The sequence below is a fragment of the Sycon ciliatum genome, chromosome 7, assembly GCF_964019385.1.
Source record: "Sycon ciliatum chromosome 7, ocSycCili1.1, whole genome shotgun sequence".
NCBI classification, from domain to species: Eukaryota; Metazoa; Porifera; class Calcarea; order Leucosolenida; family Sycettidae; genus Sycon; species Sycon ciliatum.
In genome coordinates this window covers 24,887,494-24,914,136 of record NC_088649.1, presented here as the reverse complement: position 1 = coordinate 24,914,136, position 26,643 = coordinate 24,887,494, and the positions used below count along the sequence as shown (strand labels likewise).

Genomic DNA, 26,643 nt, shown 5'->3' with positions numbered 1-26,643 from the left:
TGCTCAGCGCAGGCCGACCCACTTGGTCATATACAGCTCCTGCCCTCTGGAGCCGACCACACAATTCGTTAATGCGCACTCAATTGAGGCCAGCTACTCTGCCCGACATTCCCATTCTTCCAAACTCACTCTTGTGTCTTTTTTAGTGTCGCGTCCTGCACGCGTGTGTGTCTACTCTATACTCTAGCATGGGGAGTAGAATGTTAACTGTCATAAAACGCCGATTCCTGCCGTTACTGCGGCCAGGTATCTTGGAGTGCTCCTCTACTCGGATCTGTCATGGACGCACCATGTTGATCGCTGCACCGCTCGACTGGTCCAGAGGAACGGAGCACTATGGAGGTTGCGTCGCTGCTTGACTCATCAGAGCCGAGTTCTCTACTTTAAAGCGATCATCATGTCTGACCTGATGTACGAATCCAATGCGTTTTCTCCACTTCTTACTGCCAACCAACTTGATCGGCAACCAGTCATGAAGAATCGGGCGGCAAGGGCGATTTTCGGACTCTCGCATCACACCTCCTCGCGTACCCTCCTGCTGAAATTGGACACCTACAGAGTATCCGAGATATTCAGGCAGAAGTTCATCGTTCTGGTCTGGAGGTCTCGGAATGGGCACGCAAGTTCTGATCTGCAATCCCTCCTAGTTCCTTCGTCAGCTTGCCCAACTAGGTTGCACTCCACCATGGGTCTGCGCCAACCGCCAGTTTGCACCAGGTTGGGCAAGGGTCATCTCCGCGTTCCGCCAGTTCCGCGCCAGCATGATCCCGCACACCCTTAGTACCTAGAGTACCAAGCATCCTTTTTGATGATCAGCTGGCTTAGTTTTTCTCCACCTCAATCCTTATTACATCCCTCCTCAATTTCATTTGTTACTGCTTTCTATCTGCAATCGCCACCTATTCATTGGGCAGATCTGCCCGTTTGGTTTGCGAATTAAAACAACACAACAACAAAAAGCATACCCTCTATCCCAGGTCTGCAGAGATCTTTAGAGAAAGATCAAAAGGCAAATGGGTGTAATATTGTTCGTCAGGCAAGACTTACAGTTCACTTAATCGAGGTGTGTCCTGAGGCACTCCACTGGGAAGATAGCGGAGACGATTATAATCCAAATCCCTGGACAAGGAGAGAGTATGAAAGAATCTTTGAATTTGTGTCTAAATGTCAATTGACTGGGAAAATTAGGATTTTTATCTTTAGGAATTTTTAAGAGACATTAGAAGTATTACAGGTTGCGACAGAGCTCTCTGCCATTGAAGAGAATGTTGAGCACCACCTCCACAGCTGCACTGCGGTCTACGCCGATTATAGTTGAAGACCCTCCTTCGGTCAGAGTCGTGCAGTGTTATCGCATGAGCTGATTGTTTAGGAAATGGTAGTGTCAGAGCCCAGTCCCACATGCACTTGGCGGATCCGCTGCAGCAGTGTCGCAATAGCGTGTATCACCATGGAAACTGCGAGTACGGGAACTTCCGCTGTGACGGAAAGTTTAAATCCGCTACTCCAATATTTTTGGAGCGTATACTCTCCTACGAAAGTTCCGCTCCTGCAACACTCCGACACAGTGAGCGATTTGTGTTGTTCGATTTTATTTTCGATCATGAAGTGGACACTTGACTTGAGTCAGAGCAACTACTGCTGCAATTGTACATGTATCTTGAAGTCAAGACTCGTTCTAAAAAAGAATGAAGAGAGATACGGAACGGTATAGGTGGAAAGCCGAGAAGCTGAAGCTGAAACCGACGACTGCAGTGTCGGCAGAAGACCAAATGCTTTATTGGCGATGGTGCCATCGTGAGAATAAAGAATTCAACAACAACACTGTTTCGGTAGAGGGTGAGTGAAGAACCACATTTCCGCCTCCGTTCGTTGCTATCACCCCGTGAGCGACGTCAGATGCGGGTCACAAATGGTGGGGGAGGGTACATCAGATCAATCAACGAGATGCCACATCCCGTATCCCATTTTCCACATCCCAAACGAACAGAACAAACCCAAAAAACGCCTTTTTGCGATACATGCACACCATGACTTACAGGTATGCTAATTCGGGCGTGGCTTTCAACAGCCCGTCAGGTAGGTGAACAATGGCATTACCGTACAAATCCCTGGGAGAACAAAGTGGAAGTTGGATAGGATATAATTATATCACTTCCTTGAAGAATTTCTTAACTTTATAGCCTGCTAGTTTGTACATGAAGTGTACGAGTTACAATGAGACTGCGCACACCACCCCCCCCCCCCCCCCCCCCACACACCCCCCCCCCCCCCCCCCACACACCCCCCCCCCCCCCCCACCACCACCACCACACACACACCTGCGTAGAATCACACAAAGTATGAGTTACGAAGTCTGAAGAAAGTGTTGAACGGTCTCTGGGATGACGACTACACCAGAGCTCAGTGATTACACAGAGGCAGTGTGCCTTCACCTGCAATAGTTCTCAAATACCTCAATTTGTTCTTCAGACTGTCCGCGTTTGTGTCTTTACCTCCAATTAGGGAGTTCTTTATAGCAGAAAAACTATAAGTTTTAAATAGTTTACTCGGATAGTGAGCCAATTTATTAATTATGGTAAAAAAGGAGAAGGACAACATAATTATTACAAGTTATGACTAACAGTCAGAAATTTCAACAACTAGACACAAAACTGACAGAGTTGTGAGACATCCGACGTCCTGACACCTAGCTTCGACACATCTCTGTAGTGCTAAACGACAGCCTTCCAGCTCGGAAGGTTCAAGGTTATGGAGAGACCAAAGAGGGTAGGAAAGCACAACGAAAATGAGCACAAGCTACAGTCCCAACGGAACAAAGAATGTCGATTGTTACTGGTCGATGACGAGACCAGTAGGATACTTGTCAAAGCGGTCTAACTACAATTCGAAGCAGCAAAGCAGCACACCACCCAACTTGGGTGGCTCTAGTTATAGTATCTAGTTACAGTGGTGGAGAGTTACTCTTAACTCGTTTCCATATGTCCTTTTTCTTTTCTACATTTATTATTGGCTCAATAGCCGAGTTTCGAATTGCACACCTGATGAGCCACGAACCATACGACGAAACGTACGTCGTGTGAAACAACTTGTTTTGTAGTCAACTAGTTCATCACAATGTCATGCATGAGGAGTACTGTAGGAGTTTGGCATTCGGCTTGTACAATTCGTTTTCGCAAAGCTTCCCCCTTCTGTGCTTATCTTTGATATTTCTGAGCCACCCAAGTTGGGTGGTGTGCTGCTTTGCTGCTTTGAATTGTAGTTAGACCGCATTGTCAAGTATCCTACTGGTCTCGTCGTCGTCCAGTGACAATCGACATTATTTGTTCCGTTGGGAGTGTAGCTTGTGCTCATTTTCGTTGCTCTTACCTTTCCCTCTTTGGTCTCGCCATAACCTTCACCCTTCAGCTCAGCTTTTTGCTTAAAGAAAGAATCCAGCAACGAAATTCCAACTGGAAAAGTCTCCCACGAGCGGCGTCAGATTCGGGTCGTAAAGGATGGAGGAGGGTGCATCAGATCAATCAACGAGATACCAAATCCCGAAATCCCATTTGCCACATCTCAATAGAACAGAACTACGCAAAAAAAGTTTTTTTTCCAATACATGCACACCATAACTTACAGGTAAGTTAATCTGGTTGTGGCGTCGAAAATCCCGGCAGGTAGGAGAACAAGTCGATTATTATTCAATTCTCTGGGAGAACAAAGTAGAACTTGGATAAGTTGTACATCACTTCCTGGAAGAATTTCTTTAGTGTGCTACTGTCGTGGAAATCCGGTCAGTGGTCGAGCTACCCATGGGTGCTGGCCATGCATCCGTGAGTACGCATACCATGCACATTGCGACCACATTGCTGTAGAGGTCCGCCATGGCACGGATTGCGGCTTCTGCACCTGCCTCGTGGCCAGCACACACTTGGAGAGCACCAGCACTTTCCCGGATGTTTTGCTTGATGACGGCAAGAATGGCCTTGGCGATAAAACATCTAAGAACTTCACCGATGCCAATGGGCCTCACCCCAAGGTTCTTATCCAAGGGTATTAATCGGCCAGGTACAAGAGCTGAAATGCCATCTGGATCTACATACTCCGTGGCAAGACGGCGGGTGGTTGCGACAACGGCTGCACAGAAGAGGCACCGCCGAACGAGCAGCACATTCGTTGCCAGGCAGTCGAATCGAGGCCGGACACACCAGCAGCACCAGTCAGACAGAGTGCTGTGGTCTTGATGAAGTTGGCATCGATGTTGGCAAACTGCACTGCTTGAAGCTGCGCAATTGGGCCCTGCAATAGCACATCTGCATCAGGGATGGGGCAGGCAGGTGGGTGCTTTTCCTTGAGCGCATCCAAGGTGGTAAGGCCATCACCGCAGTCAGCATTTAGGGGCAAAATACCACCTTTCCCTTGGTTGGACGTAGCCAAGTAGCATGAACCTGGTGAAGCCTTTGCGTGCTGAATCATCACCCGCATTCTAAGTAGTAGTAGTGGGTGACACCGGCAGTGACCCAGAGGCGCAGAGTGACGAAGACATGCCGCACGATGGACAGCACAGCACGAGCGTGGAACTTGAGGAGAACGGCGAGGAGTTCCAGTCTCTGGACGTCATTTCTGACGATAGTTGGCAGCTAGTGTCATCAGAGCCACCCAGACCCAAGACATCTGTCCTGTATGTCGGTAACCTGAGAGAGTCATGCACTGACGACGACATCAAAGCTTTCTGATAATCCGATCTCTGCAGGAGTGCCACAAGGCAGCATCTTTGGACCATCCCTGTTCCTAGTATAGGTAAATGATGCTGATAGCTGCCTGGCTCCAGGGTCTGAAATGGGAACATTTGTAGACGACACCACGCTGTATGCCTGCGTCAATACACGCAATGATGCCATACACCAAGCTGACAGTCTTCAAGCTTTCGTTAATGAGTTACATGCATGGGGAACAAAGTGGCATGTTAAGTTTGAACAATCCAAGTCACAGCTCCTACGAATCTCCTGCCATCGACAGCAGCCTTGGCCTGTCCCCGCAATAAACTTTGGAAGGGAGGTCATCCCACAACACCCACACCTCAAGCTCCTCGGAGTTATGGTTGACTCCAAGCTATCCGTTTCCGCCCATCTCCGGTCAGTTGCTGCCAGGGCAAACTCACGTCTTGGCCTCCTACGTAGAGCTGCTCGTGTTCTGGACTGCCATGGCATGCTGGCCGTGTATCACGGCTTCGTCCGCCCCCTGCTCGAGTACACTCCCCTTGTCTGGATGGGAGCTGCTCCCACTGACCTTGAACACCTTAACAGAGTGCAGAGGCGTGCCCTCCACATCCTGGGACCCAACATCTTGCTACAGAGGCTAGAGGCCCGACGAACAGTGGTGGCACTGACTTTCGTCTACAAGCTACTGGGCCAACCAAGTCCTCCTCTTCTGAGATCCATGGTCCCCCCCCTCTCGTCGTCCACCATGCCGCACCTGTAACCCAGAGACAATGCCAACAGTCTGCTTCACATCCCTTCCAACTGGAAAATGTTCTCCCTCCAGGCGCTCCTAACTACCTAAGACGCGCCTTTCCATACAACATCATCAACACCTGGAACGCACTGCCATCCTCCCTCTTCACCAAACCACCATCTCATAAGGGCCTGCAATCCTTCAAAGCGAACATCCACTACCATCTTCGCCGACGCCAGTGGCTTTGGGCCACAGACTCCCTCTAACAGTTCAGAACTATTTCCATCGTGAAGCTCCCCCCCCCCAAGCATTGCATGGTGTTCACTGCATCTGAACTGCCTTTGAATCTATTTTTCTCTCTTCTTGTTCTCTCTTCTCCCCCACCCCCCCCCCCCCCCTCTCTCTCTCTCTCTCTTTCACTCTCACTCACTCACTCACTCACTCTCTCTCTCTCTCTCTCTCTCTCTCTCTCTCTCTCTCTCTCTCTCTCTCTCTCTCTCTTTCTCTCTCTCTCTCTTTCATTTTCTCGCTCTTCTTCATTTTCTCGCTCTTTTTCATTTTCTCTCTCTCTCTCTTTCATTTTCTCTCTCTCTTTTCATTTTCTCTTTCTCTCTCCTCATCCATTCTACCTCACCTTCTCTTGTCTTTATTTCACTAAATCACCCCCTTCTTTTAGACTATGGTGCGCAAGCTCACGTTAACGCCGAGATCATAGGTCGGTGTTGTGGGCTTGCCTCACCAGCACAGGCTTGCTTTGCAGCCCCCTACTCTCCCTGCTGTTTTGTCATTGTATACTCTGTTGTCTTCTCCCCTTCTGACGAGTAGGTTGTGTACTTACCGTCAGAGATTTCGCTCCACTGCTGTGTCCCCCTCCTGCGGCAACTACAGGGAGGTATGTCACCGTCTGTTCGATTCGTTCAACAAGTGGATGTCGCACTCCGTATCCAGTGGCTCTCAGCCCGCCCTGCAGACGGTCACGGATGAGATGGTCAGGAAGCAATTGGTCGCTGTTCTGCCCCCAGACACCCAGCGAGACGTCAGGGAGCAGCCTAAGCTGGACGCTCAGCAGACAGCAAAGCTGGCCGACTCTTTCGTCCGAGCGCGTGCGGGTACCCAGGCGGGAGAAAAAGAGTTTCTGGCTCTGTCACAGGTGTCGGCTGGCCAACCCGTGGCGGGCCGACGGTCAGGGGATCAACCACATCAGTTTGCCAGTCGCGGCGCAGGCATCAAGGAGTGTGGATTTTGTGGTGGCACACCTCACCCGCGGACCACCTGCCCTGCCAAGGACAAAGAGTGCCGTCAATGCGGAAAGCGTGGCCACTACGAGCGAGTGTTCCGGTCTCGCCGTAACCAGCAGTCCGTGTCTGCAACCGAGGTGTCCGACACTTACACAGATGACAGAGCGCTTCTCAACACAGAAGCTCTGTTCGTGGGCGACGTCAAGTCCAGCCAACGGTCGTGGAGAGTCGGAGTGCTGCTACAGGGCACCTGCGTCAACTTCAAAATTGATACGGGTGCAGATATCTCCGTTATCTCAGACGCCCTGTACCACCAGCTCCAGAATCCCCCAGTGCTCAAGCCGTGCACCAAACGGCTGATCAGCGCCGCCAACACACCGCTCCACACCGTTGGCCTGTTTACAGCGTCTGTGACATACCCGGCATCCGGTGCCAGTGCCGTTATCACTGTGTGCGTCGTACAAGGGCTGCGTCACGCATTGCTTAGCTGCAGCGACTCACTTTCTCTGGGTCTTATCAAGCCCCTCTTCTCTAATGATGGCGTTCCTCCAGACATAAAGTCATCTTCCGATGTGCCAAACGATGGGCCAAACTCCATGCAGAACGCGGCAGTTATCCCTCCCGGCTCTGAACCTGTTCCAGTAGCACCCTCTGCAGCTGACCGGATTCCAGAAGCCGTGCTCGCCGACTTTCCGTCCCTGTTTTCCGGCTTAGGCAGCCTCAAGAAGACCTACTCGATTCCTCTCACCGACGGTGTCAAACCGTTCTGCCTGCACACAGCCCGCAACGTGGCGCTGCCAATCCGCCCACAGGTAGAAGCTGAGCTGCAGCGCATTGAGAGCTTGGGCGTCATCCGGCGTGTCCTCGAGCCAACAGACTAGTGCGCCGCAATGGTCGCCGTACCGAAGGCTACAGGTGCGTTCCGCATATGCAGAGACCTGAAACCGCTCAACGATGCCGTACGTCGTTCGCATCACCAGCTCCCTACAGTCGACGAGACACTCGGTCAGATCGGCGACTCCACAGTCTTCACCAAGTTAGACGCTAACAGTGGATTCTGGCAAATATCACTCAACGAGGCGTCCCAGCTTCTGACCACCTTCATCACACCTCAGGGTCGATTTTGTTTCACTAAGCTTCCATTCGGCATATCGTCAGCACTGGAAATCTTTCAGCAGCGGATGTCCGCCATCCTACAGGGTTTGGAGGGTGTCATTTGTCAAATGGACGACATCCTGGTACACGGTCGCACTCAGGAGGAACACGATCACCGCTTACGCGCTCACGCGCTCACGCGCCTCGTCCTAGCGGGTCTCACGCTGAACCCCGCTTAATGCCAATTCTCAGCCTCAGATCTCACGTTTCTCGGGGTGCACCTCACGGCATCAGACCTGATGACGGCAAGACCGAAGCTATCCGGGTCTTCAGAACTCCGCAGTCGGCCTCAGACGTGCGTCGTTTCCTGGGTCTCGCTAATCAGCTGGGGAAATTCTCACCGCATCTCGCCTCTATCAGCCAACCGCTCAGAGAGCTCCTGTCAAAAGGCAAAGCTTGGACCTGGGACCATGCCCAACAGACGGCTTTTGAGGCCACCAAGGAGGAGCTTTGCAAGCCCACCTGTCTGCAGCTGTACGACCCCAACTACAGTACCAAGCTACCCGCAGACGCATCGTCATATGGCCTCGGCGCTGTGTTCTACCAGCGGTCCTCGCCCGAGACATCGTGGCGGCCCGTAGCCTGTGCCTCCCGCTCTCTCACTCCAGCGGAGCGCAACTACGCTCAAATCGAAAAGTAAGCTCTGGCAATCACCTGGGCCACGAGTCGCTTCGAGATGTGCCTGCTCGGTATGCACACCTTCTTGATAGAGACCGATCACAAACCCCTGGTACCTCTGCTGAGCACCAAGTGACTGCACGAGTTGCCTGCCCGAGTGCTCCGTTTTCGCCTTTAGTTTGGCTCGCTACAGCTACACCATCACCCATGTGCCTGGCTCTCATCTGCCCAGTGCCGATGCGTTCTCCAGAGCTCCAGCCGACAGCGCAGCTTCATGTGACGACCTCTCATTGGAAGCCGACTGCAGCCTGTTCGCCGCTTTCGCCGTGTCTAGTGTCTCAGCGGTCACCGGCCCCACGCGCGCTGTGCTGCAAGCACAGATGGCCGACACAACATGCCAGGTCATAACACGTCTCATTCGCGATGTCTGGCCCTCAAGCATACAGGATCTCCCTGCTCTTCTCCGCAGCTACTGGCCGGTCCGAGCCGATCTCGTACTCAACGACGAGCTCATCATGATGCAATCCAGAGTTCTCATTCCTAGCTCCCTCAAGCAGGACACCCTTGACAATCTTCACACAGGACATCAGGGTGTGTCCCGTACGACGAAGCTGGCACAGACCACGGTCTGGTTTCCGGGCATTTCCAATAAGATCAAGGCCCTGATCGAGGCTTGCCCCACATGCCGTGAGTTCCGTCGACCACACGTCGAGCCAATGATCTCATCAACGACACCACCCCGACCATGGCACCCCGTCGGAATCGATCTTTTCCAGTATGCCACTCACCAGTTCATCGTGGTCGTAGACTACTACTCTCGGTATCCCGAGGTCGTACGGCTGACATCCACGACATCCGCCCGCGTTATCGAGCACCTCACCTCTGTCTTTGCTTGTCACGGAGTTCCCGTCATTATCCGTTCCGACAATCGGCCACAGTTTTCTTCAGCGGAATTCCACGCATTCTCTCAGCGCTTGGGTTTCGAGCAACAAACCAGCATCCCTTACTATTCCCAGTCAAACGGTGAAGTCGAGCGAGCAGTCCGCACTGTCAAGTCTCCCCTGCAGAAATGCTCAACAGCTGCTGACTTTCAGATGGCCTTGCTGGCTTATCGCAGTACCCCACTGGGCTTCACTAAACACAGTCCAGTGGAGCTCCTCATGGGTCGGCGTCTCGCTACTGCCGTTCCCACCGCAGCCGAGCTCCTTCAACCGTCCACCGTGACCCCACAGTCGTTTTCTGCTGGGGATTCGTCGCAGAAGGAGAAGTCCGTTCGGCAGTACAACCTGCGTCACCGCTCAGTTATTCAACCAGCCCTTCATCCAGGCGACGAGGTGATCGATATCTCTACGCCTAGTCATCGCGTCCGTGGATCAGTCGTCGGCACTGCTTCCGAACCGCGGTCGTATCACATCCGGGTACCGTCCGGCATTGTTCGCCGCACACGCCAACGCTTGATTGCTGTGTAGGCCATCACAGTTATCTTATGGTTTGGTTTTCTCTTTCTTCTATCCCCTCTGTTTTCTCTCTCTCCTCGAGTCCATACTTTGCCAGTTCCAGCTCGTAACACTCCATTGTTTGCTGGATTTCAGTCCCCTATGCTTCGTTGTGCCTATTCAGTTGCATTCTTTTTCGGCTGCCCACCTACCCTTCCTCTGGCTGTGCTGCATGCAACCTGCTCGTGTTTTCTTTTCGCATGGCATTCTGTCTTCCTTATCCCTTCTGGGCCTAACGGGCCCGTGAGGCGGGAGATGTTGTTGTAGTAGTACAGTAGTCTGCACTGTTCACGTATCCCGTACACACGTGCCCTCACTATGCATACACGCATACACCTTTTATGTGCTTCTTTGTACACGGATGTGGATGAGAAACGAGAGAGCTTGGAAGCTCAGGGCCCTACGCTATGCTTTTAATGTAAAAAGGCCAGAAAATCCTATTAATATAAGGCGATAAAAAGGAAAAGAAGGAGCATACCAAAAGCGGATGAAGTGAGAGAAAAATAACAATCCGCAATAAATTCTGCAAATACCGGCTGAATCGCCCGTTCACGCTTATTTCGGAGACGACGGGATCTCTCTTCCAAAGGATCTCTCTTCCAAAGTATGTTTTTGCTGACGCATCCTATCACCTATTCCGCAACTAGCGCATATTCTAATTTTATTTCCTCCTCGTCTCCCTATTAATTTTCTTTACAAATCTCCCTCTACATAAGGGAGTCGTATACATAATACGACGAATATTGCGGCCAGCTGTTTGTGGCCAGGTGTTATGTACAATCCTGTAGAACCTTTGCAGTCACAAATACGGGACAGATACGGTAGCTCGAGACGTGACACAAACACACAAACACCAAATCACAGATACGGGACAGATACGGTAGCTCCAGGCGTGACACAAAACATACACACAAACAAACAAACACCAAATCACAGGTATGGGACAGATACGGGACAGATACGGTAGCTCCAGGCGTGACACAAACACACAAACACACAAACACCAAATTAAAGCTGTGTGGACCCTGGCTAGCGCCAGACGTTACTGAAGTGACGTCTTCTGCATAGCTACGGGAATAAAGGGTTCTTCTTGACAACACAACAGTCATCAGGTGTGGTGCGCATAGCATACGTCCACCTATGACGCAGACCGTGTGCAAACGCGGCGAGGGCAGACTGGGGATCAGTCTTTGCTAACTCTGTGAGCACTGTAAGCTGGCTGCACCATTTACTTGCATTGTGCATATATACAATATATATATATATATATATATACACTCAGACACAAAGGATCTCCAAGTTTCTCACTGTTGCTACTCTGAGTTTCGTGCAAAAGCACTCTTCAGGCAACTTACTCTTCTCTCACATCAGTATCCCTTTACATACCAGAAAAGACGAAAAGAAGCACCCTAGGTGGGAATCACAGGTGGGGAAAAGAAGCACGCTAGCCAGTTTAGGTGGGAATCACAGGTGAAGATAAATGTGGCAAGTGTGGTAGTGTGAGCAATCGCGCAGGCCGGGTGGTGTGCATAAAGTGAAGTGTGGCAGTAGGATGCATGCACATTAGATAGCAGGAGTTCTGTATCTGTGTGACAGATAGCAAGCGCAGTCTACAGTTCAGGTCACCTCCGATAGGAGGTACTTGGTGCTGTGGCGACATTTTGTGACCAGGCTGCATCTGGTGTTGAGGAGCGATGCCTTGTCACTCTTCATTATGGCGATCTTCTCCGATAGGCATAGGTTGCACCGCTTCGAGGTTCTTTTGTAGGCGCTGGATCTCTGCCTGATTCTCCACGAGATGTTGACGCCTTCACCTGCCTCTTTCAATGCCCATGCATGCTTCGACAATTCTGTGCTGTTTCTGTGTGGGGCATTCCGGAACGATGACGTGTGGTTGTTGAACCGGAGTTTGAACGGGGTTTCGGAGATGCCGATATACTTCTTCCGGCTGAGATTGGAGTCCACTGTAGCTTCGTACACTATCTCGCTGGCGTTGCAGTCCCCGTTGAGTGGGCAGTTTGCTTTGACACGGCAGTTACATCTCTTTTCTTCCGGCTGTCTGAGGACTTTCGCGTTGTGGCCCTTGATTATTGAGGCTAAGTTAGGCGAACAGCTGTAGCTGACTTTGAGCGTGTTTTTGTTAAATATTTTTCTTAGAGCAGATCCTTCTGGGAAATGGCGCTTGACAAGTCTCAGGAATGTCGCGCCAACATCAGTCTTCACGGATTGGCTGTACGGTGGGTTAAACCAAATGATGGTCCTCTTTCGTGTTATATATATATATATATATATATATATATTGTATATAGAACAATAGAAGTATTTCTTGCGTCGGCAAAAATTTATCTTCACCTGTGATTCCCACCTAGACTGGCTAGCGTGCTCCTTTTCCCCACCTGTGATTCCCACCTAGGGTGCTTCTTTTCGTCTTTTCTGGTATGTAAAGGGATACTGATGTGAGAGAAGAGTAAGTTGCCTGAAGAGTGCTTTTGCACGAAACTCAGAGTAGCAACAGTGAGAAACTTGGAGATCCTTTGTGTCTGAGTGTATATATTGTATATATATATATATATATTAACTGGTTTGAGGGAAAGAGACAAACGGGAAAAGTCTGAAGAAAAAATTGACTGTCACGTACCAGGACTCGAACCAGGGACCCTCATATATATAGTATTTCGCTCCTGCTCTTGTAGCAGTTGAGCACTCTTGCGTGGGGTAGTGCCTTTGCTGCTTGCTTTATGCAGAGCTCACTGACTTGTCAGTTTGAGCACTCTGGCAAGGTACGTTCGGGCCTGATTGGAAATTTTTATTTCCATTGCTATCAGGTTCCGCCTCATTTCCTCTGTGCTGCGCTGACGAGTCCACAAAGGACGAAACAGTTCTGTCCGCAGATTGAGTATTTCGCTCCTGCTCTTGTAGCAGTTGAGCACTCTTGCGTGGGGTAGTGCCTTTGCTGCTTGCTTTATGCAGAGCTCACTGACTTGTCAGTTTGAGCACTCTGGCAAGGTACGTTCGGGCCTGATTGGAAATTTTTATTTCCATTGCTATCAGGTTCCGCCTCATTTCCTCTGTGCTGCGCTGACGAGTCCACAAAGGACGAAACAGTTCTGTCCGCAGATTGAGTATTTCGCTCCTGCTCTTGTAGCAGTTGAGCACTCTTGCGTGGGGTAGTGCCTTTGCTGCTTGCTTTATGCAGAGCTCACTGACTTGTCAGTTTGAGCACTCTGGCAAGGTACGTTCGGGCCTGATTGGAAATTTTTATTTCCATTGCTATCAGGTTCCGCCTCATTTCCTCTGTGCTGCGCTGACGAGTCCACAAAGGACGAAACAGTTCTGTCCGCAGATTGAGTATTTCGCTCCTGCTCTTGTAGCAGTTGAGCACTCTTGCGTGGGGTAGTGCCTTTGCTGCTTGCTTTATGCAGAGCTCACTGACTTGTCAGTTTGAGCACTCTGGCAAGGTACGTTCGGGCCTGATTGGAAATTTTTATTTCCATTGCTATCAGGTTCCGCCTCATTTCCTCTGTGCTGCGCTGACGAGTCCACAAAGGACGAAACAGTTCTGTCCGCAGATTGAGTATTTCGCTCCTGCTCTTGTAGCAGTTGAGCACTCTTGCGTGGGATAGTGCCTTTGCTGCTTGCTTTATGCAGAGCTCACTGACTTGTCAGTTTGAGCACTCTGGCAAGGTACGTTCGGGCCTGATTGGAAATTTTTATTTCCATTGCTATCAGGTTCCGCCTCATTTCCTCTGTGCTGCGCTGACGAGTCCACAAAGGACGAAACAGTTCTGTCCGCAGATTGAGTATTTCGCTCCTGCTCTTGTAGCAGTTGAGCACTCTTGCGTGGGGTAGTGCCTTTGCTGCTTGCTTTATGCAGAGCTCACTGACTTGTCAGTTTGAGCACTCTGGCAAGGTACGTTCGGGCCTGATTGGAAATTTTTATTTCCATTGCTATCAGGTTCCGCCTCATTTCCTCTGTGCTGCGCTGACGAGTCCACAAAGGACGAAACAGTTCTGTCCGCAGATTGAGTATTTCGCTCCTGCTCTTGTAGCAGTTGAGCACTCTTGCGTGGGGTAGTGCCTTTGCTGCTTGCTTTATGCAGAGCTCACTGACTTGTCAGTTTGAGCACTCTGGCAAGGTACGTTCGGGCCTGATTGGAAATTTTTATTTCCATTGCTATCAGGTTCCGCCTCATTTCCTCTGTGCTGCGCTGACGAGTCCACAAAGGACGAAACAGTTCTGTCCGCAGATTGAGTATTTCGCTCCTGCTCTTGTAGCAGTTGAGCACTCTTGCGTGGGATAGTGCCTTTGCTGCTTGCTTTATGCAGAGCTCACTGACTTGTCAGTTTGAGCACTCTGGCAAGGTACGTTCGGGCCTGATTGGAAATTTTTATTTCCATTGCTATCAGGTTCCGCCTCATTTCCTCTGTGCTGCGCTGACGAGTCCACAAAGGACGAAACAGTTCTGTCCGCAGATTGAGTATTTCGCTCCTGCTCTTGTAGCAGTTGAGCACTCTTGCGTGGGGTAGTGCCTTTGCTGCTTGCTTTATGCAGAGCTCACTGACTTGTCAGTTTGAGCACTCTGGCAAGGTACGTTCGGGCCTGATTGGAAATTTTTATTTCCATTGCTATCAGGTTCCGCCTCATTTCCTCTGTGCTGCGCTGACGAGTCCACAAAGGACGAAACAGTTCTGTCCGCAGATTGAGTATTTCGCTCCTGCTCTTGTAGCAGTTGAGCACTCTTGCGTGGGGTAGTGCCTTTGCTGCTTGCTTTATGCAGAGCTCACTGACTTGTCAGTTTGAGCACTCTGGCAAGGTACGTTCGGGCCTGATTGGAAATTTTTATTTCCATTGCTATCAGGTTCCGCCTCATTTCCTCTGTGCTGCGCTGACGAGTCCACAAAGGACGAAACAGTTCTGTCCGCAGATTGAGTATTTCGCTCCTGCTCTTGTAGCAGTTGAGCACTCTTGCGTGGGGTAGTGCCTTTGCTGCTTGCTTTATGCAGAGCTCACTGACTTGTCAGTTTGAGCACTCTGGCAAGGTACGTTCGGGCCTGATTGGAAATTTTTATTTCCATTGCTATCAGGTTCCGCCTCATTTCCTCTGTGCTGCGCTGACGAGTCCACAAAGGACGAAACAGTTCTGTCCGCAGATTGAGTATTTCGCTCCTGCTCTTGTAGCAGTTGAGCACTCTTGCGTGGGGTAGTGCCTTTGCTGCTTGCTTTATGCAGAGCTCACTGACTTGTCAGTTTGAGCACTCTGGCAAGGTACGTTCGGGCCTGATTGGAAATTTTTATTTCCATTGCTATCAGGTTCCGCCTCATTTCCTCTGTGCTGCGCTGACGAGTCCACAAAGGACGAAACAGTTCTGTCCGCAGATTGAGTATTTCGCTCCTGCTCTTGTAGCAGTTGAGCACTCTTGCGTGGGGTAGTGCCTTTGCTGCTTGCTTTATGCAGAGCTCACTGACTTGTCAGTTTGAGCACTCTGGCAAGGTACGTTCAGGCCTGATTGGAAATTTTTATTTCCATTGCTATCAGGTTCCGCCTCATTTCCTCTGTGCTGCGCTGACGAGTCCACAAAGGACGAAACAGTTCTGTCCGCAGATTGAGTATATATATATATATAAATCCTCCGTCTCATCGACCTTTCAATAGAAGAAAGGCATTCACATCTCAATCTGATATCATAGTCGAAAGATTCCAAACCCGAACAAACAAAAGACTCACCATGACGGGGGCGTCTTTCCGCTTTCGAAACACATCGTGTTCTCCAAGGTCGTCACCTCCCCGTGGCGTGACCCCTTGGTCTTGTTTGAGACGTCTAGACGTAGCCTTGTTTACAAAGGTCATCGCGGCGTGAACTTTGACCTCGAGGTGAAGTAGTCTCAACCTGCAGTTTCATTATCGACTCCTTCTTGCAGTGTGTTGAGTTGAGTATATATATATATATATTTATCGCCTTCTTAGTATTTGACCCCACTAATTTCCCTGATACCTAAGCGGTCAAATATATCGCGTATTTGACTGCTTAGTCAAATACACAATATATTTGACTACTTATATTTGACTCCTTAGAATTTCTTGGACTTAGAAATTTTCTCTCCAACTTAGAAAAAGAAATTTTTGAAGAAAGCAGAAATACACAAGATGGGATTTGAACCCACAACCATGTGAATCTCAGTTACTCTTCCTTACCACCCAGCCACTGTGCCACCGATGCTGAACCTAGTTTAAACAATGACCTTGATCCTGCAATGCCGTACAATGCGGTATAGGCTATAGTATAATACTAGAATTACAAGGGTATGTCGTATATGAAGAGAAACTATTGGGTGGAGAACACGATAAATAGATTATAGACCTCATAGTTGGTCTATACAGGATATATAGACCTCGTAAAAGACCTCGGGGGACCTCGGTCTTTTACTCGGTCTATATATCCTGTATAGACCTCCTAACCGGTCTATAATCTATACATATATACACACAACAACAAGGTTGTAAGTTTCATAACACTAAAAGCTTTTCACCCATTTTCATCAGTAGGTACATGGGAATGAGCAAGAACGAAAACGAAGCCAGAATTTATACTGGGGGTAGAGAATCAGCAAGAATATTCTTACGCGCCTCAAGTTCACACTACACTACCATAAGAATGTATGGAGCAGTGGAAAAATGCGGGAAACAACACATGAAGGGAATGCAGTACCAGAACAAACACGTGATAAAGTTGTCAGTCCGGTTGCAGCTTGAACAGCCGCAGCACCTTGATGTGCTTCTTTTGTCGACACAGCTCTGGCCTCAAACTGCGAATGTACAGCGCCTCCAGTGTGAATCTGTGCGCGCTGTTCCGGGCTGGTGTGATCACACTGAAGCTGCTGTTGCGTTCCTGCTTGAAAATAGTAATTTTATTTATAAGTATGCGTGTCGCTGTGAGCGGACGTACGTTGGTGAGACATGTCAGCGATTCTCGGAAAGGATCAAGCAGCATATCCCAGACAAGCTGTACAAGAAGCCGCCTGACAAACGTGTGGCGACAAGTGATAGCGCCATCACAAAGCATTTGCAGGCGCAACCTGAGTGCATCCCGCAGGAACGCAACAGCAGCTTCAGTGTGATCACACCAGCCCGGAACAGCGCGCACAGATTCACACTGGAGGCGCTGTACATTCGCAGTTTGAGGCCAGAGCTGTGTCGACAAAAGAAGCACATCAAGGTGCTGCGGCTGTTCAAGCTGCAACCGGACTGACAACTTTATCACGTGTTTGTTCTGGTACTGCATTCCCTTCATGTGTTGTTTCCCGCATTTTTCCACTGCTCCATACATTCTTATGGTAGTGTAGTGTGAACTTGAGGCGCGTAAGAATATTCTTGCTGATTCTCTACCCCCAGTATAAATTCTGGCTTCGTTTTCGTTCTTGCTCATTCCCATGTACCTACTGATGAAAATGGGTGAAAAGCTTTTAGTGTTATGAAACTTACAACCTTGTTGTTGTGTGTATATAAATTTTGTTCGCCTACCTCTCTATTTATATATATATATATATATATACACAACAACAAGGTTGTCAGTTTCATAATACCAAAAGCTTTTCACCCATTTTCATCAGTGGTTACATGGGAATGAGCAAGAACGAAAACGAAGCCAGAATTTATACTGGGGGTAGAGAATCAGTATATAGAAAACCGACGTTCACAGGTCTTTACACCCGCTGGGACTCGTTTTGTGACATTAGAAACAAAATCAATTTGATCAGATCATTAACTTTTAGAGCTAAAACCATCTGCTCACCATCACTATTATCAGCTGAAATTGCTAAGCTAGAGGATATTCTGTGTTCTAACGGTTACCCACTCAAAGTACTCAAGCGAGTCATGACAAGCGTTCTTGAACCTAGCCCAGATACAGCTTCTGCACAACTTGAACCTGCAACGCGTATTATCACAAAATTGCCGTGGAAAGGGCAAAATTGCATTGCCTTCCGCAAAAAGATTAAAGCTGCAATTTTGAACTGCTATCCTACAGTATCCCCCATTGTAATTTATACAACCAGACCCGCATTCAGGTCTATCGCGAAGGATGTTTCACCAACTCTTGAAAATAGTAATTTTATTTATAAGTATGCTTGTCGCTGTGAGCGGACGTACGTTGGTGAGACATGTCAGCGATTCTCGGAAAGGATCAAGCAGCATATCCCAGACAAGCTGTACAAGAAGCCGCCTGACAAACGTGTGGCAACAAGTGATAGCGCCATCACAAAGCATTTGCAGGCGCAGCCTGAATGCATCCCACAGGAACGCAGCAGCAGCTTCAGTGTGATCACACCAGCCCGAAACAGCGCGCACCGATTCACACTGGAGGCGCTGTACATTCGCAGTTTGAGGCCAGAACTGTGTCGACAAAAGAAGCACATCAAGGTGCTACGGCTGTTCAAGCTGCAACCGGACTGACAACTTTATCACGTGTTTGTTCTGGTACTGCATTCCCCTCATGTGTTGTTTCCCGCATTTTTCCACTGCTCCATACATTCTTATGGTAGTGTAGTGTGAACTTGAGGCGCGTAAGAATATTCTTGCTGATTCTCTACCCCCAGTATAAATTCTGGCTTCGTTTTCGTTCTTGCTCATTCCCATGTAACCACTGATGAAAATGGGTGAAAAGCTTTTGGTATTATGAAACTGACAACCTTGTTGTTGTGTGTATATAAATTTTGTTCGCCTACCTCTCTATTTAAATATATATATATATATAGAGCTCACTGACTTGTCAGTTTGAGCACTCTGGCAAGGTACGTTCGGGCCTGATTGGAAATTTTTATTTCCATTGCTATCAGGTTCGGCCTCATTTCCTCTGTGCTGCGCTGACGAGTCCACAAAGGACGAAACAGTTCTGTCCGCAGATTGAGTATATATATATATATATATATATATTGAGTTTAGAGCTAATGTTTATTTGCCAGTAATCCTCTGTAGAGATTGCGACGAAAACGTTTAAGAACAAGCTTCGTTATTTACATGAAAACAAGTTTTGCTCATGGTGTTTGTACTGAGTGCGCAGCTTACTCTATTTATTGCGTTAATTACATTTTTATCCCCACGGAAGCTTTTTAATTATTATTATTATTAGGTGCCAGTTCTCTCAGTAGGACGTTCATGACATCCCCAGCCCACAGACTTGTGCTTGGGCAGAGTGCGCAGCTTGCGGGAGACTTCGTGCTGGGTTATGTTAAGCAATTGACACTGGAGATCTGGTGTAAATTGTGCTGGCGGTAGGGTGCTAGCATACGGGTCAAATGATGGGTGTGGGGAGAACTCGATTTTGAAGCACCGGGCCAGTGCTTCTGCTTTAGAAGAATCACAAGCCGCATCTCCACATTCATCAACCAGGGTCAGGATGGTCGCTCGTATCTTGCTGATCTGGGCAATTGTATTGGCCTCGGCCAACGGAGACTCGATTTAGGCTAAGGCCTGTGGAGAATCCAAAAATTATTATTATTATTATTATTATTATTATTATTATTATTATTGCTTGCATGTACGCGTTGGAGTCAATCATTGAAGCATGATTCACAACTTCGCTTATGCTGAACATGATAAACAGAACTATGACAGGGGAATTATTGAGCTAGAATGGAATCCAAAATACAAATACAAAACACAATACAATTTGTAAGAGTTTGTGTCGCTACCAATCCGCAAGCAAAGCTCTTCAAAATAGTGGGATTTGCTGCGTTCAAGACTGTTTGTAAGAGCATTTCTCACCATCTTGTACGCTATCCAGTCTTCCAGTGCTTTCGTTCTCTGGGCTAATTTGAAAATACGGTTTTTTTTCCGGTGCATTCGCTTGTGCTGGGCAGTGAACCAATGCTTCGTGGTCTGCTTTCTTCCCGACTTCAATGTTCGCATGGCCAAGTGGCGCTGGTTACTCCCATTGGTATAGGAGTGCCAAGAGTGCCAGGCGCTTTCCATACAACTGACGCCACCTATGCACTCTCGGAGGGGCTGAAACCAGACGTCCGTTCTCATAGCCTCAAAGTACTGGACAGTGGTTGGAGGGCGGAGGCAGTACTTCGGGAGTGGTGACTAGATGGGGAGTATTGGTGATGACAAGGTCAAGCAGAGCCGGAGGCGATCGATCTGTTTGCGCGTAACAATAGGGTGTGTGGGTGATGAGTTGGTGAAGACCCAGGTGGCTGTTTTGCCAGAGCTTGAAAATTGGCACATTTCGAGATGATCATTTGTGGCATCAGGGGGTGATGGCCCTGGTCTTTCAGGATCATGGCGGGGCTAAGCGATACTGGTCCAGGAAGTCTTCGAAGGTGAGGCAATGTTGGCTTGATGGAGTTTTGTTCGTAGCTTGTTTGTAAACGCTGTGGAGTGACTTTTTATTGGAAACATAAAAATGTGATATTTCGGCCATTGCTGAGGGGTATGGTAGTTTCAAGGTTCCCTGAAACTTTTTCAAGGGCTTTGCACAATCGATAAACACCCCAACAGGAACGTACCTGGAAATGTTGAGCAAAATCGGAGAGATCCACTAGCACACAAACTTTGGTATTCTCAGACATGCTCTCTTAATACTCTTTATAGCGTGTTAGTTCCCGTAGCTATGCAGAAGACATTACTTCAGTAAAGTCTGGCGCTAGCCAGGGTCCACACAGCTTTAATTTGGTATTTGTGTGTTTGTTTGTTTGTGTGTTTGTGTCACGCCTGGCACTACTCCGTATCTGTCCCTTACCATACCGTACCACCAAACACAGCTGGCCACATACAGCTGGCCGCAATATTCAAATAGGGCTTTCAAACGCAAGATCATAACGTGAAGCAACTTGGAAGAATGGGTGTGAATGCAAAGTGTATGGGGGGATGCATCTAGGGCGATAGTGCGGGTTCGAATCCCAGGATATGCCTGAAAAAAAAATAGGAGAATTGAAAAAATTATAACATCCCTATGCTTTTTTTGCCGTCATCAAGGCGGTAGACGGTGTCGTATTACCCTCGATCGTACCTGTCCCGTACCTATCCCGTACCGTCCCGTACCATCAAAAACCGCTGGCCACAATGCATAGTCAAATAGGGCTTTCAAAGAATTTTATTTTTATTTATTTTATTTTATTTTTTTATTTTTTTTATTTTTTTTCAGACTAGATGTAATTTTGGTTGATAAATATGGTGGTAAAGACACACCTGGCAATATGGCGGTAAACACACGCCTGCCCACACCCGCTCTCTAGGCTGCAAAGTTCTGGCACAGAGCTCTCCTTCTCACCACCACCACCATCAGTTCGCGCCTGGCGCCTGGTCGATGCATAGCAGGCTGGTACATCAAGTAGCGCATGGTACATAGATGATGACACAGCAACGACATAGCTCGATTGCGACGTACGTTTCGTCCCCGCTGGACTCATCAGGCAATCTTCTTCTTGGATGTCTTCATACGGAGCTTGACTCGGGAGAATGAAGTTGAAGACACCACTGCAGCTGTACTTATGGTTGATAAATATGGTGGTAAAGACACACCTGGCAATATGGCGGTAAACACACGCCTGCCCACACACGCTCTCTAGGCTGTAAAGTTCTGGCAGAACTTTGCAGCCTAGAGAGCGAGAGAGCCTAGAGAGCCTAGAGAATGAGAACCTGCACTAACGACAGTTCACTTTCGTCCCAATGCAGGCCACCGGCTTCTACCTTGTCTTGATGCCTCAAAGGCGACTGGATCGGACGATAGTTCCGCTCCTGTCTTGGAGGAAAGCACCAGGGAACTTGTAAAGAAACTATCTCAGCTCTTTGCTTCCAAAAAAAGAATTCCACATGGAAAAGTCTTCCACAAGCCGAGTCAGATTCGGGTCGTAAAGGGTGGGGGAGGGTACATCAGATCAATCAACGAGGTGCCAAATCCCGAAATCCCATTTGCCTCATCTCAATAGAACAGAACTACTCAAAAAATGTGTTTTCCAATACATACACACCATGACTTACAGTTCAGTTAATTGGGTTGTGGCGTCGAACAGCCCGGCGGGTAGGTTAACAAGTTTATTTTCATTCAATTGCCTGGGAGAACAAAGTAGAACTTGGATAAGTTGTAAATCACTTCCTGGAAGAATTTCCTAATACTCTTTAGCGTGCTACTGCCGTGGACATGGAATTCCGGTCGTTGGTCAAGCGACCCATAGGCGCTGGCCCTGCAGCCGTGAGTACGCATACCGTGCACACATTCATATGTGCGCTGCAGCCCTGCTGGTACACCTTTGGATTGTGTACGTGGTGGTAATAGTCATGAAGATGGTTGCTCCAACGAGCAGCACACACTTCTTGCCAAACTTGACACTTGATTGACTCACGACTGCCACCCGAAGCACATGAGGGGCGCGTCGCACCTTCCACTCGGCAAACCTGAAAGAAAGCACCGAAGAGTCTTGAGTCAGTCAAGTGTCAAGTTCGGCAAGAAGCGTGTGCTCCTCATTGGAGCAATCAACTTCATGACTAACACCGCCGAAGTCGCAACTTGTAAGTTTGTATTTCAGATGTGTATTTTACCGAAGCCTGCTGGCTTCTAGGAGGAGGAGTCGAATGGTGTGACAGTTTTCACCTTTGTGTTAGTTCTCACCTTATACGTGTTACTATCTCGCACTATTGCGCTTGCATCTTCTATTATATTAATTAATTTGTTCATTGAAAGATCATTCTTCACTATCAGTTTATCAGTCTGTTACAATGATCGCAGGGGATAGTCAGGGACTGTGTGGAGTGGTGTACACTTCAGCTGGAACTCTCTCTCTCTATCTGTCTGTCTGTCTGTCTGTCTGTCTCTCTCTCTGTCTCTGTCTCTGTCTCTCTCTCTCTCTCTCTCTCTCTCTCTCTCTCTCTCTCTCTCTCTCTCTCTCTCTCTCTCTCTCTCTCTCTCTCTCTCTCTCTCTCTCTCTCTGTCTCTCTCTCTGTCTCTCTCTCTCTCTCTGTCTCTCTCTCTCTCTCTCTCTCTGTATGTCTCTTTCTCTGTCTCTCTCTCTCTGTGTCTCTGTGTCTGTGTCTCTGTGTCTGTGTCTCTGTCTCTGTGTCTATCTCTGTGTCTCTGTTTTTCTGTCTCTCTGTCTGTCTATCTGTTTTTCTGTCTATCTCTCTCTCCCTCTCTCTTACTCCCTCTCTCTCTCTCTCCTCTCTCTCTCTCTCTCTCTCTCTCTCTCTCTCTCTCTCTCTCTCTCTCTCTCTCTCTCTCTCTCTCTCTCTCTCTCTATCCGTAACACTCTGAACATTATATATTTGTGTAGATGGTGAGCTACGACAGGTACTGGCTACAGTGGGGGGGGGGGGGGGAGACGTAGAGAAGGAGAACTCAGCCATGAAGCCGGCATGGTCTGGCGCGCCAAGACGAGGTAGATGTTGAATGTGGTTGAGTTGGATAGGGGTGTTGCTCGCGATAAGGTCTAGAGAGCTGCCAAGTCCAGATGTGCGGAGGTGGGTGGGAAAGGTCACCGGCTGGGTCAAATTATAGCGAGAGAAGAGGAAGTCAAGACTCAGACCCTGTATATCCGTCTGGTCAATGGGACACCAGTCGGAATGCCTACAGTTGAAGTCGCCTGATATCACAAGGGCTTTGGTCTTCCTTTGAGTTGATCGCAGGGCTATTTAACCCTAGAACTACCAGAGGCATCATATGATGCAGTTGTGAATTTCAAAATGGGATTGCTGTGATATGGGCAGTTAGAATCCCCCCACATTTTGTGACTTTTATTTATTTTGTATAGTGTTAGTGACCGTGGCCTGTATCTCCAAAATTTGAGTACTTTTCCGAAATGCCAGGGAGTGCTCTCTAGACCACCATATGACTCCACATGCTACAGGCATCAATAAGAGGGCGAATTTGGCTCAGAAACACACGTGAATATTGTAAAGAGGAATACGTTCTGGAGCAAGTAGATGGGGAACCATGCATGTGGTAATTTTTACATATGGAAATGCTAATATGCATGTATCACGTGTAGTTATGGTCAACACCGTAATCCTGAATGCTGTCGAAGCAGACAAATTTCTTCGCTCGAAGTGGTGGAAAATGATTCAATATATCATCTGGAGCATTGAATAACATGAAGTGCCAGCGCAGGTATAATATTCTTGGAACTTCCTTTCAGTTTAAGTCGGTCTGCTGGAAGCCATGCTCGGCAGGAGTAGTGTCGCTGCCGAAAGCAATTCATTTGAATCGGGGCACGAGTTTGGGGATAAATTCGAGGAGATTGACTGGATCATTGTGGGCGGAGAATTAGAAGGGACGGAACATAGAGACACGTAGTTATATGCTCCAGATGAACATGAGTGAATACTAATTGCCACGGCTTAAGTTGGTAGACAGTGCAAAATGTGTTACGCCAAGCAAGCCCGAAGGCACACAATCGGTTGTTGCTTCGGAAGTTCGCGGGCTTTTCCGGGATATTCACAATTTTGAAGACGGCGCAGATGCATTATACGCATTTATTGACCAGAATATGATCCATGTCATAACCAAATGCACAAGGCAGGAAGGAAAACATAAAATTGGAGAAGACTCTACTTTGAGTCAAGGCATTAATTAATTCTCATGGCATTGGTCTCGCAAATTTGAGCAAGAGGCGTCCTCTGAACCTGCAATAATCTGTCGACGGCCCTTCGGCTGGATAGGAATGGACGCCATAATTATAATCAAGTAAAATTCCTATAAATAGTTTCCAGGAACTACTCTGCTACTTGAGGATTGATCACAAAGATGGTCCCCGGACACGACGGCGTATGGAAATAATCTGTTTGCTATGAGTCGCGACACCACTTTCTCCTTTCACTCGTGATTGTATTTATCACAGCAGTCAAAGAATGACCAACCAGGCTGAGGAAAATTCAGCAAATTGGCAAAGCAGCAGCCATTTCCGGAGTAATGGACAGAAATGTAAAGTTTGCAGGATGAGCATGGCAAGCAAATGCTCTTCTATTTTTCCGTAAACTGACGAGATGTCACCCTTTCGCTGCGCGCAATGCCAGCTGTTTGTCCCCAAGATAGTGCACCTGTAATTGGTTCTTCCTTTTAAAAGGTACCCTTTACCCCAAGGACTTCCGTTTCAACATATATTGCCAAAAATAATACCAAGCAGGTGTGTTTAAGATCGGTGGAGTCACAATATGCCTCCGGTTATACTAGAGTAGTTGGAATTTTGATAGTTCTAGGCTTAAAAGTGGTCCAGAAAAGTCGAGAAGTCATCCGGCGATTGGAAAGGAGCACGGTGGATACAGGCTAGTGTTTTTTATTTCTTATATTTTTTACAAAGACCACTTCAATGCCTCCTTTGTTCCGGCGGTCTTGTCACCCAGTGGTGGAATGGGTCCAGCATTGTTGTGAAACCACAAGTTCTCGAGAGTGAAAGGCTTTCTCGCTTGTGACATTGTGTTCGTTCCGATGCAGCTGTATCCCGACTCCGCCAGACCGCTGATGTTTACGACGTAGTATACGCTACATGTGCTATGTGCGGTTTGCTGTGTGCGCTGTAGTTGTATGTTGTATGTGTATGCTTTTCTCATATACGCTGTCATTTTCACGCTATAACTACCTGGTGGTTTTAGTGTTAGTTATTCAGTTAGTTCAGTTCATTCAGTTGTTCCATTCATTGTTCATTGTTATTAGTCGATGGAAGTGAAAGATATTGTCGAGAATAAATAGTTGTCCTCGTGCCGTGTGGGGTCGTTCGTTCCTGACACTTTAGAGAACCAGAGGGTTCACAACATTTGGCGACCACGCCAGGATGCGAAGCGAGCATGGCACAGGAACTATGGATCATTGAAGCCAGCTTTATCGCCAACGGAATTCGGTATGGATTTGAAGGCGATAGGTTGAGAGAATACGTGGAGAAGAGGCTCCGACAGCGCGAGGAGTTTGAAGAGCACAGTGCTAGACGGCAAGAGGGTGCGCTCCGCACAGAGTTTAACGAAAAGCTCAAGAAGTCGGACGAGCGCATCGCCGTCAGTACATATTATGAGGAAGCAAAGCGAGATTTGCTTGCCTCGCCCAGAAGGACGCCGGACAAGGCGTGTAAGACTTTGCTTACAGACAAGCAGCGGTCAGAAGAGTATTCGAAGCCAGTGGGAGGATCAGATCCGAGGCCCACTGGGTCGGTACAGTGCATGGCGACATCGGTCGGAGACGCTCAGAAGCAGCTGGAGTCTCGGCCGAACGAGTTGGAGGCGCAAGAGTTGGAGGCGCAAGAGTTGGAGGCGCAAGAGTTGGAGGCGCAAGAGTTGGAGGCGCAAGAGTTGGAGGCGCAAGAGTTGGAGGCGCAAGAGTTGGAGGCGCAAGAGTTGGAGGCGCAAGAGTTGGAGGCGCATGAGTTGGAGGCGCAAGAGTTGGAGGCGCAAGAGTTGGAGGCGCAAGAGTTAGAGGCGCAAGACTTAGAAACGCAAGGCGTAGTAGCCGAGAAAATGAGAAGGGCGATACTACTGGTTAGCACGGAAGAAGTAAGCGGCGAAACTGTGTGGAACACAGAGATCCGATGTGTGTCCTCGGATTCCGCGCCCGCCCCGGGTCGAAGCAGTGCACCGGTGACCGGGTCGTGGGTGACAGCCCACATCGTCGAGCTTTATGACATTATCGGTTGTGTGTTGTCTGGTCCAGCGTCTGCCCCATGTCGAAGTGGATCGGTGACAGTGTCGTGTGCGACAGTCCACAGCGGCAAGCTTCGCGATGTC

At 48.5% G+C, this 26,643-nt stretch overlaps 1 long non-coding RNA gene across 1 annotated transcript; it reads right to left on the bottom strand.

Moving 5' to 3' along the window:
• Positions 1-2,039: 2,039 nt before the first annotated feature.
• LOC135821918 (uncharacterized) lies at positions 2,040-21,966 on the bottom strand. The gene is made up of 3 exons (XR_010554414.1): positions 21,925-21,966; positions 3,623-3,694; positions 2,040-2,111 (listed from the first exon to the last, which is right to left on the bottom strand). It is a non-coding gene; the product is annotated as an uncharacterized LOC135821918 (long non-coding RNA).
• Positions 21,967-26,643: the final 4,677 nt, after the last annotated feature.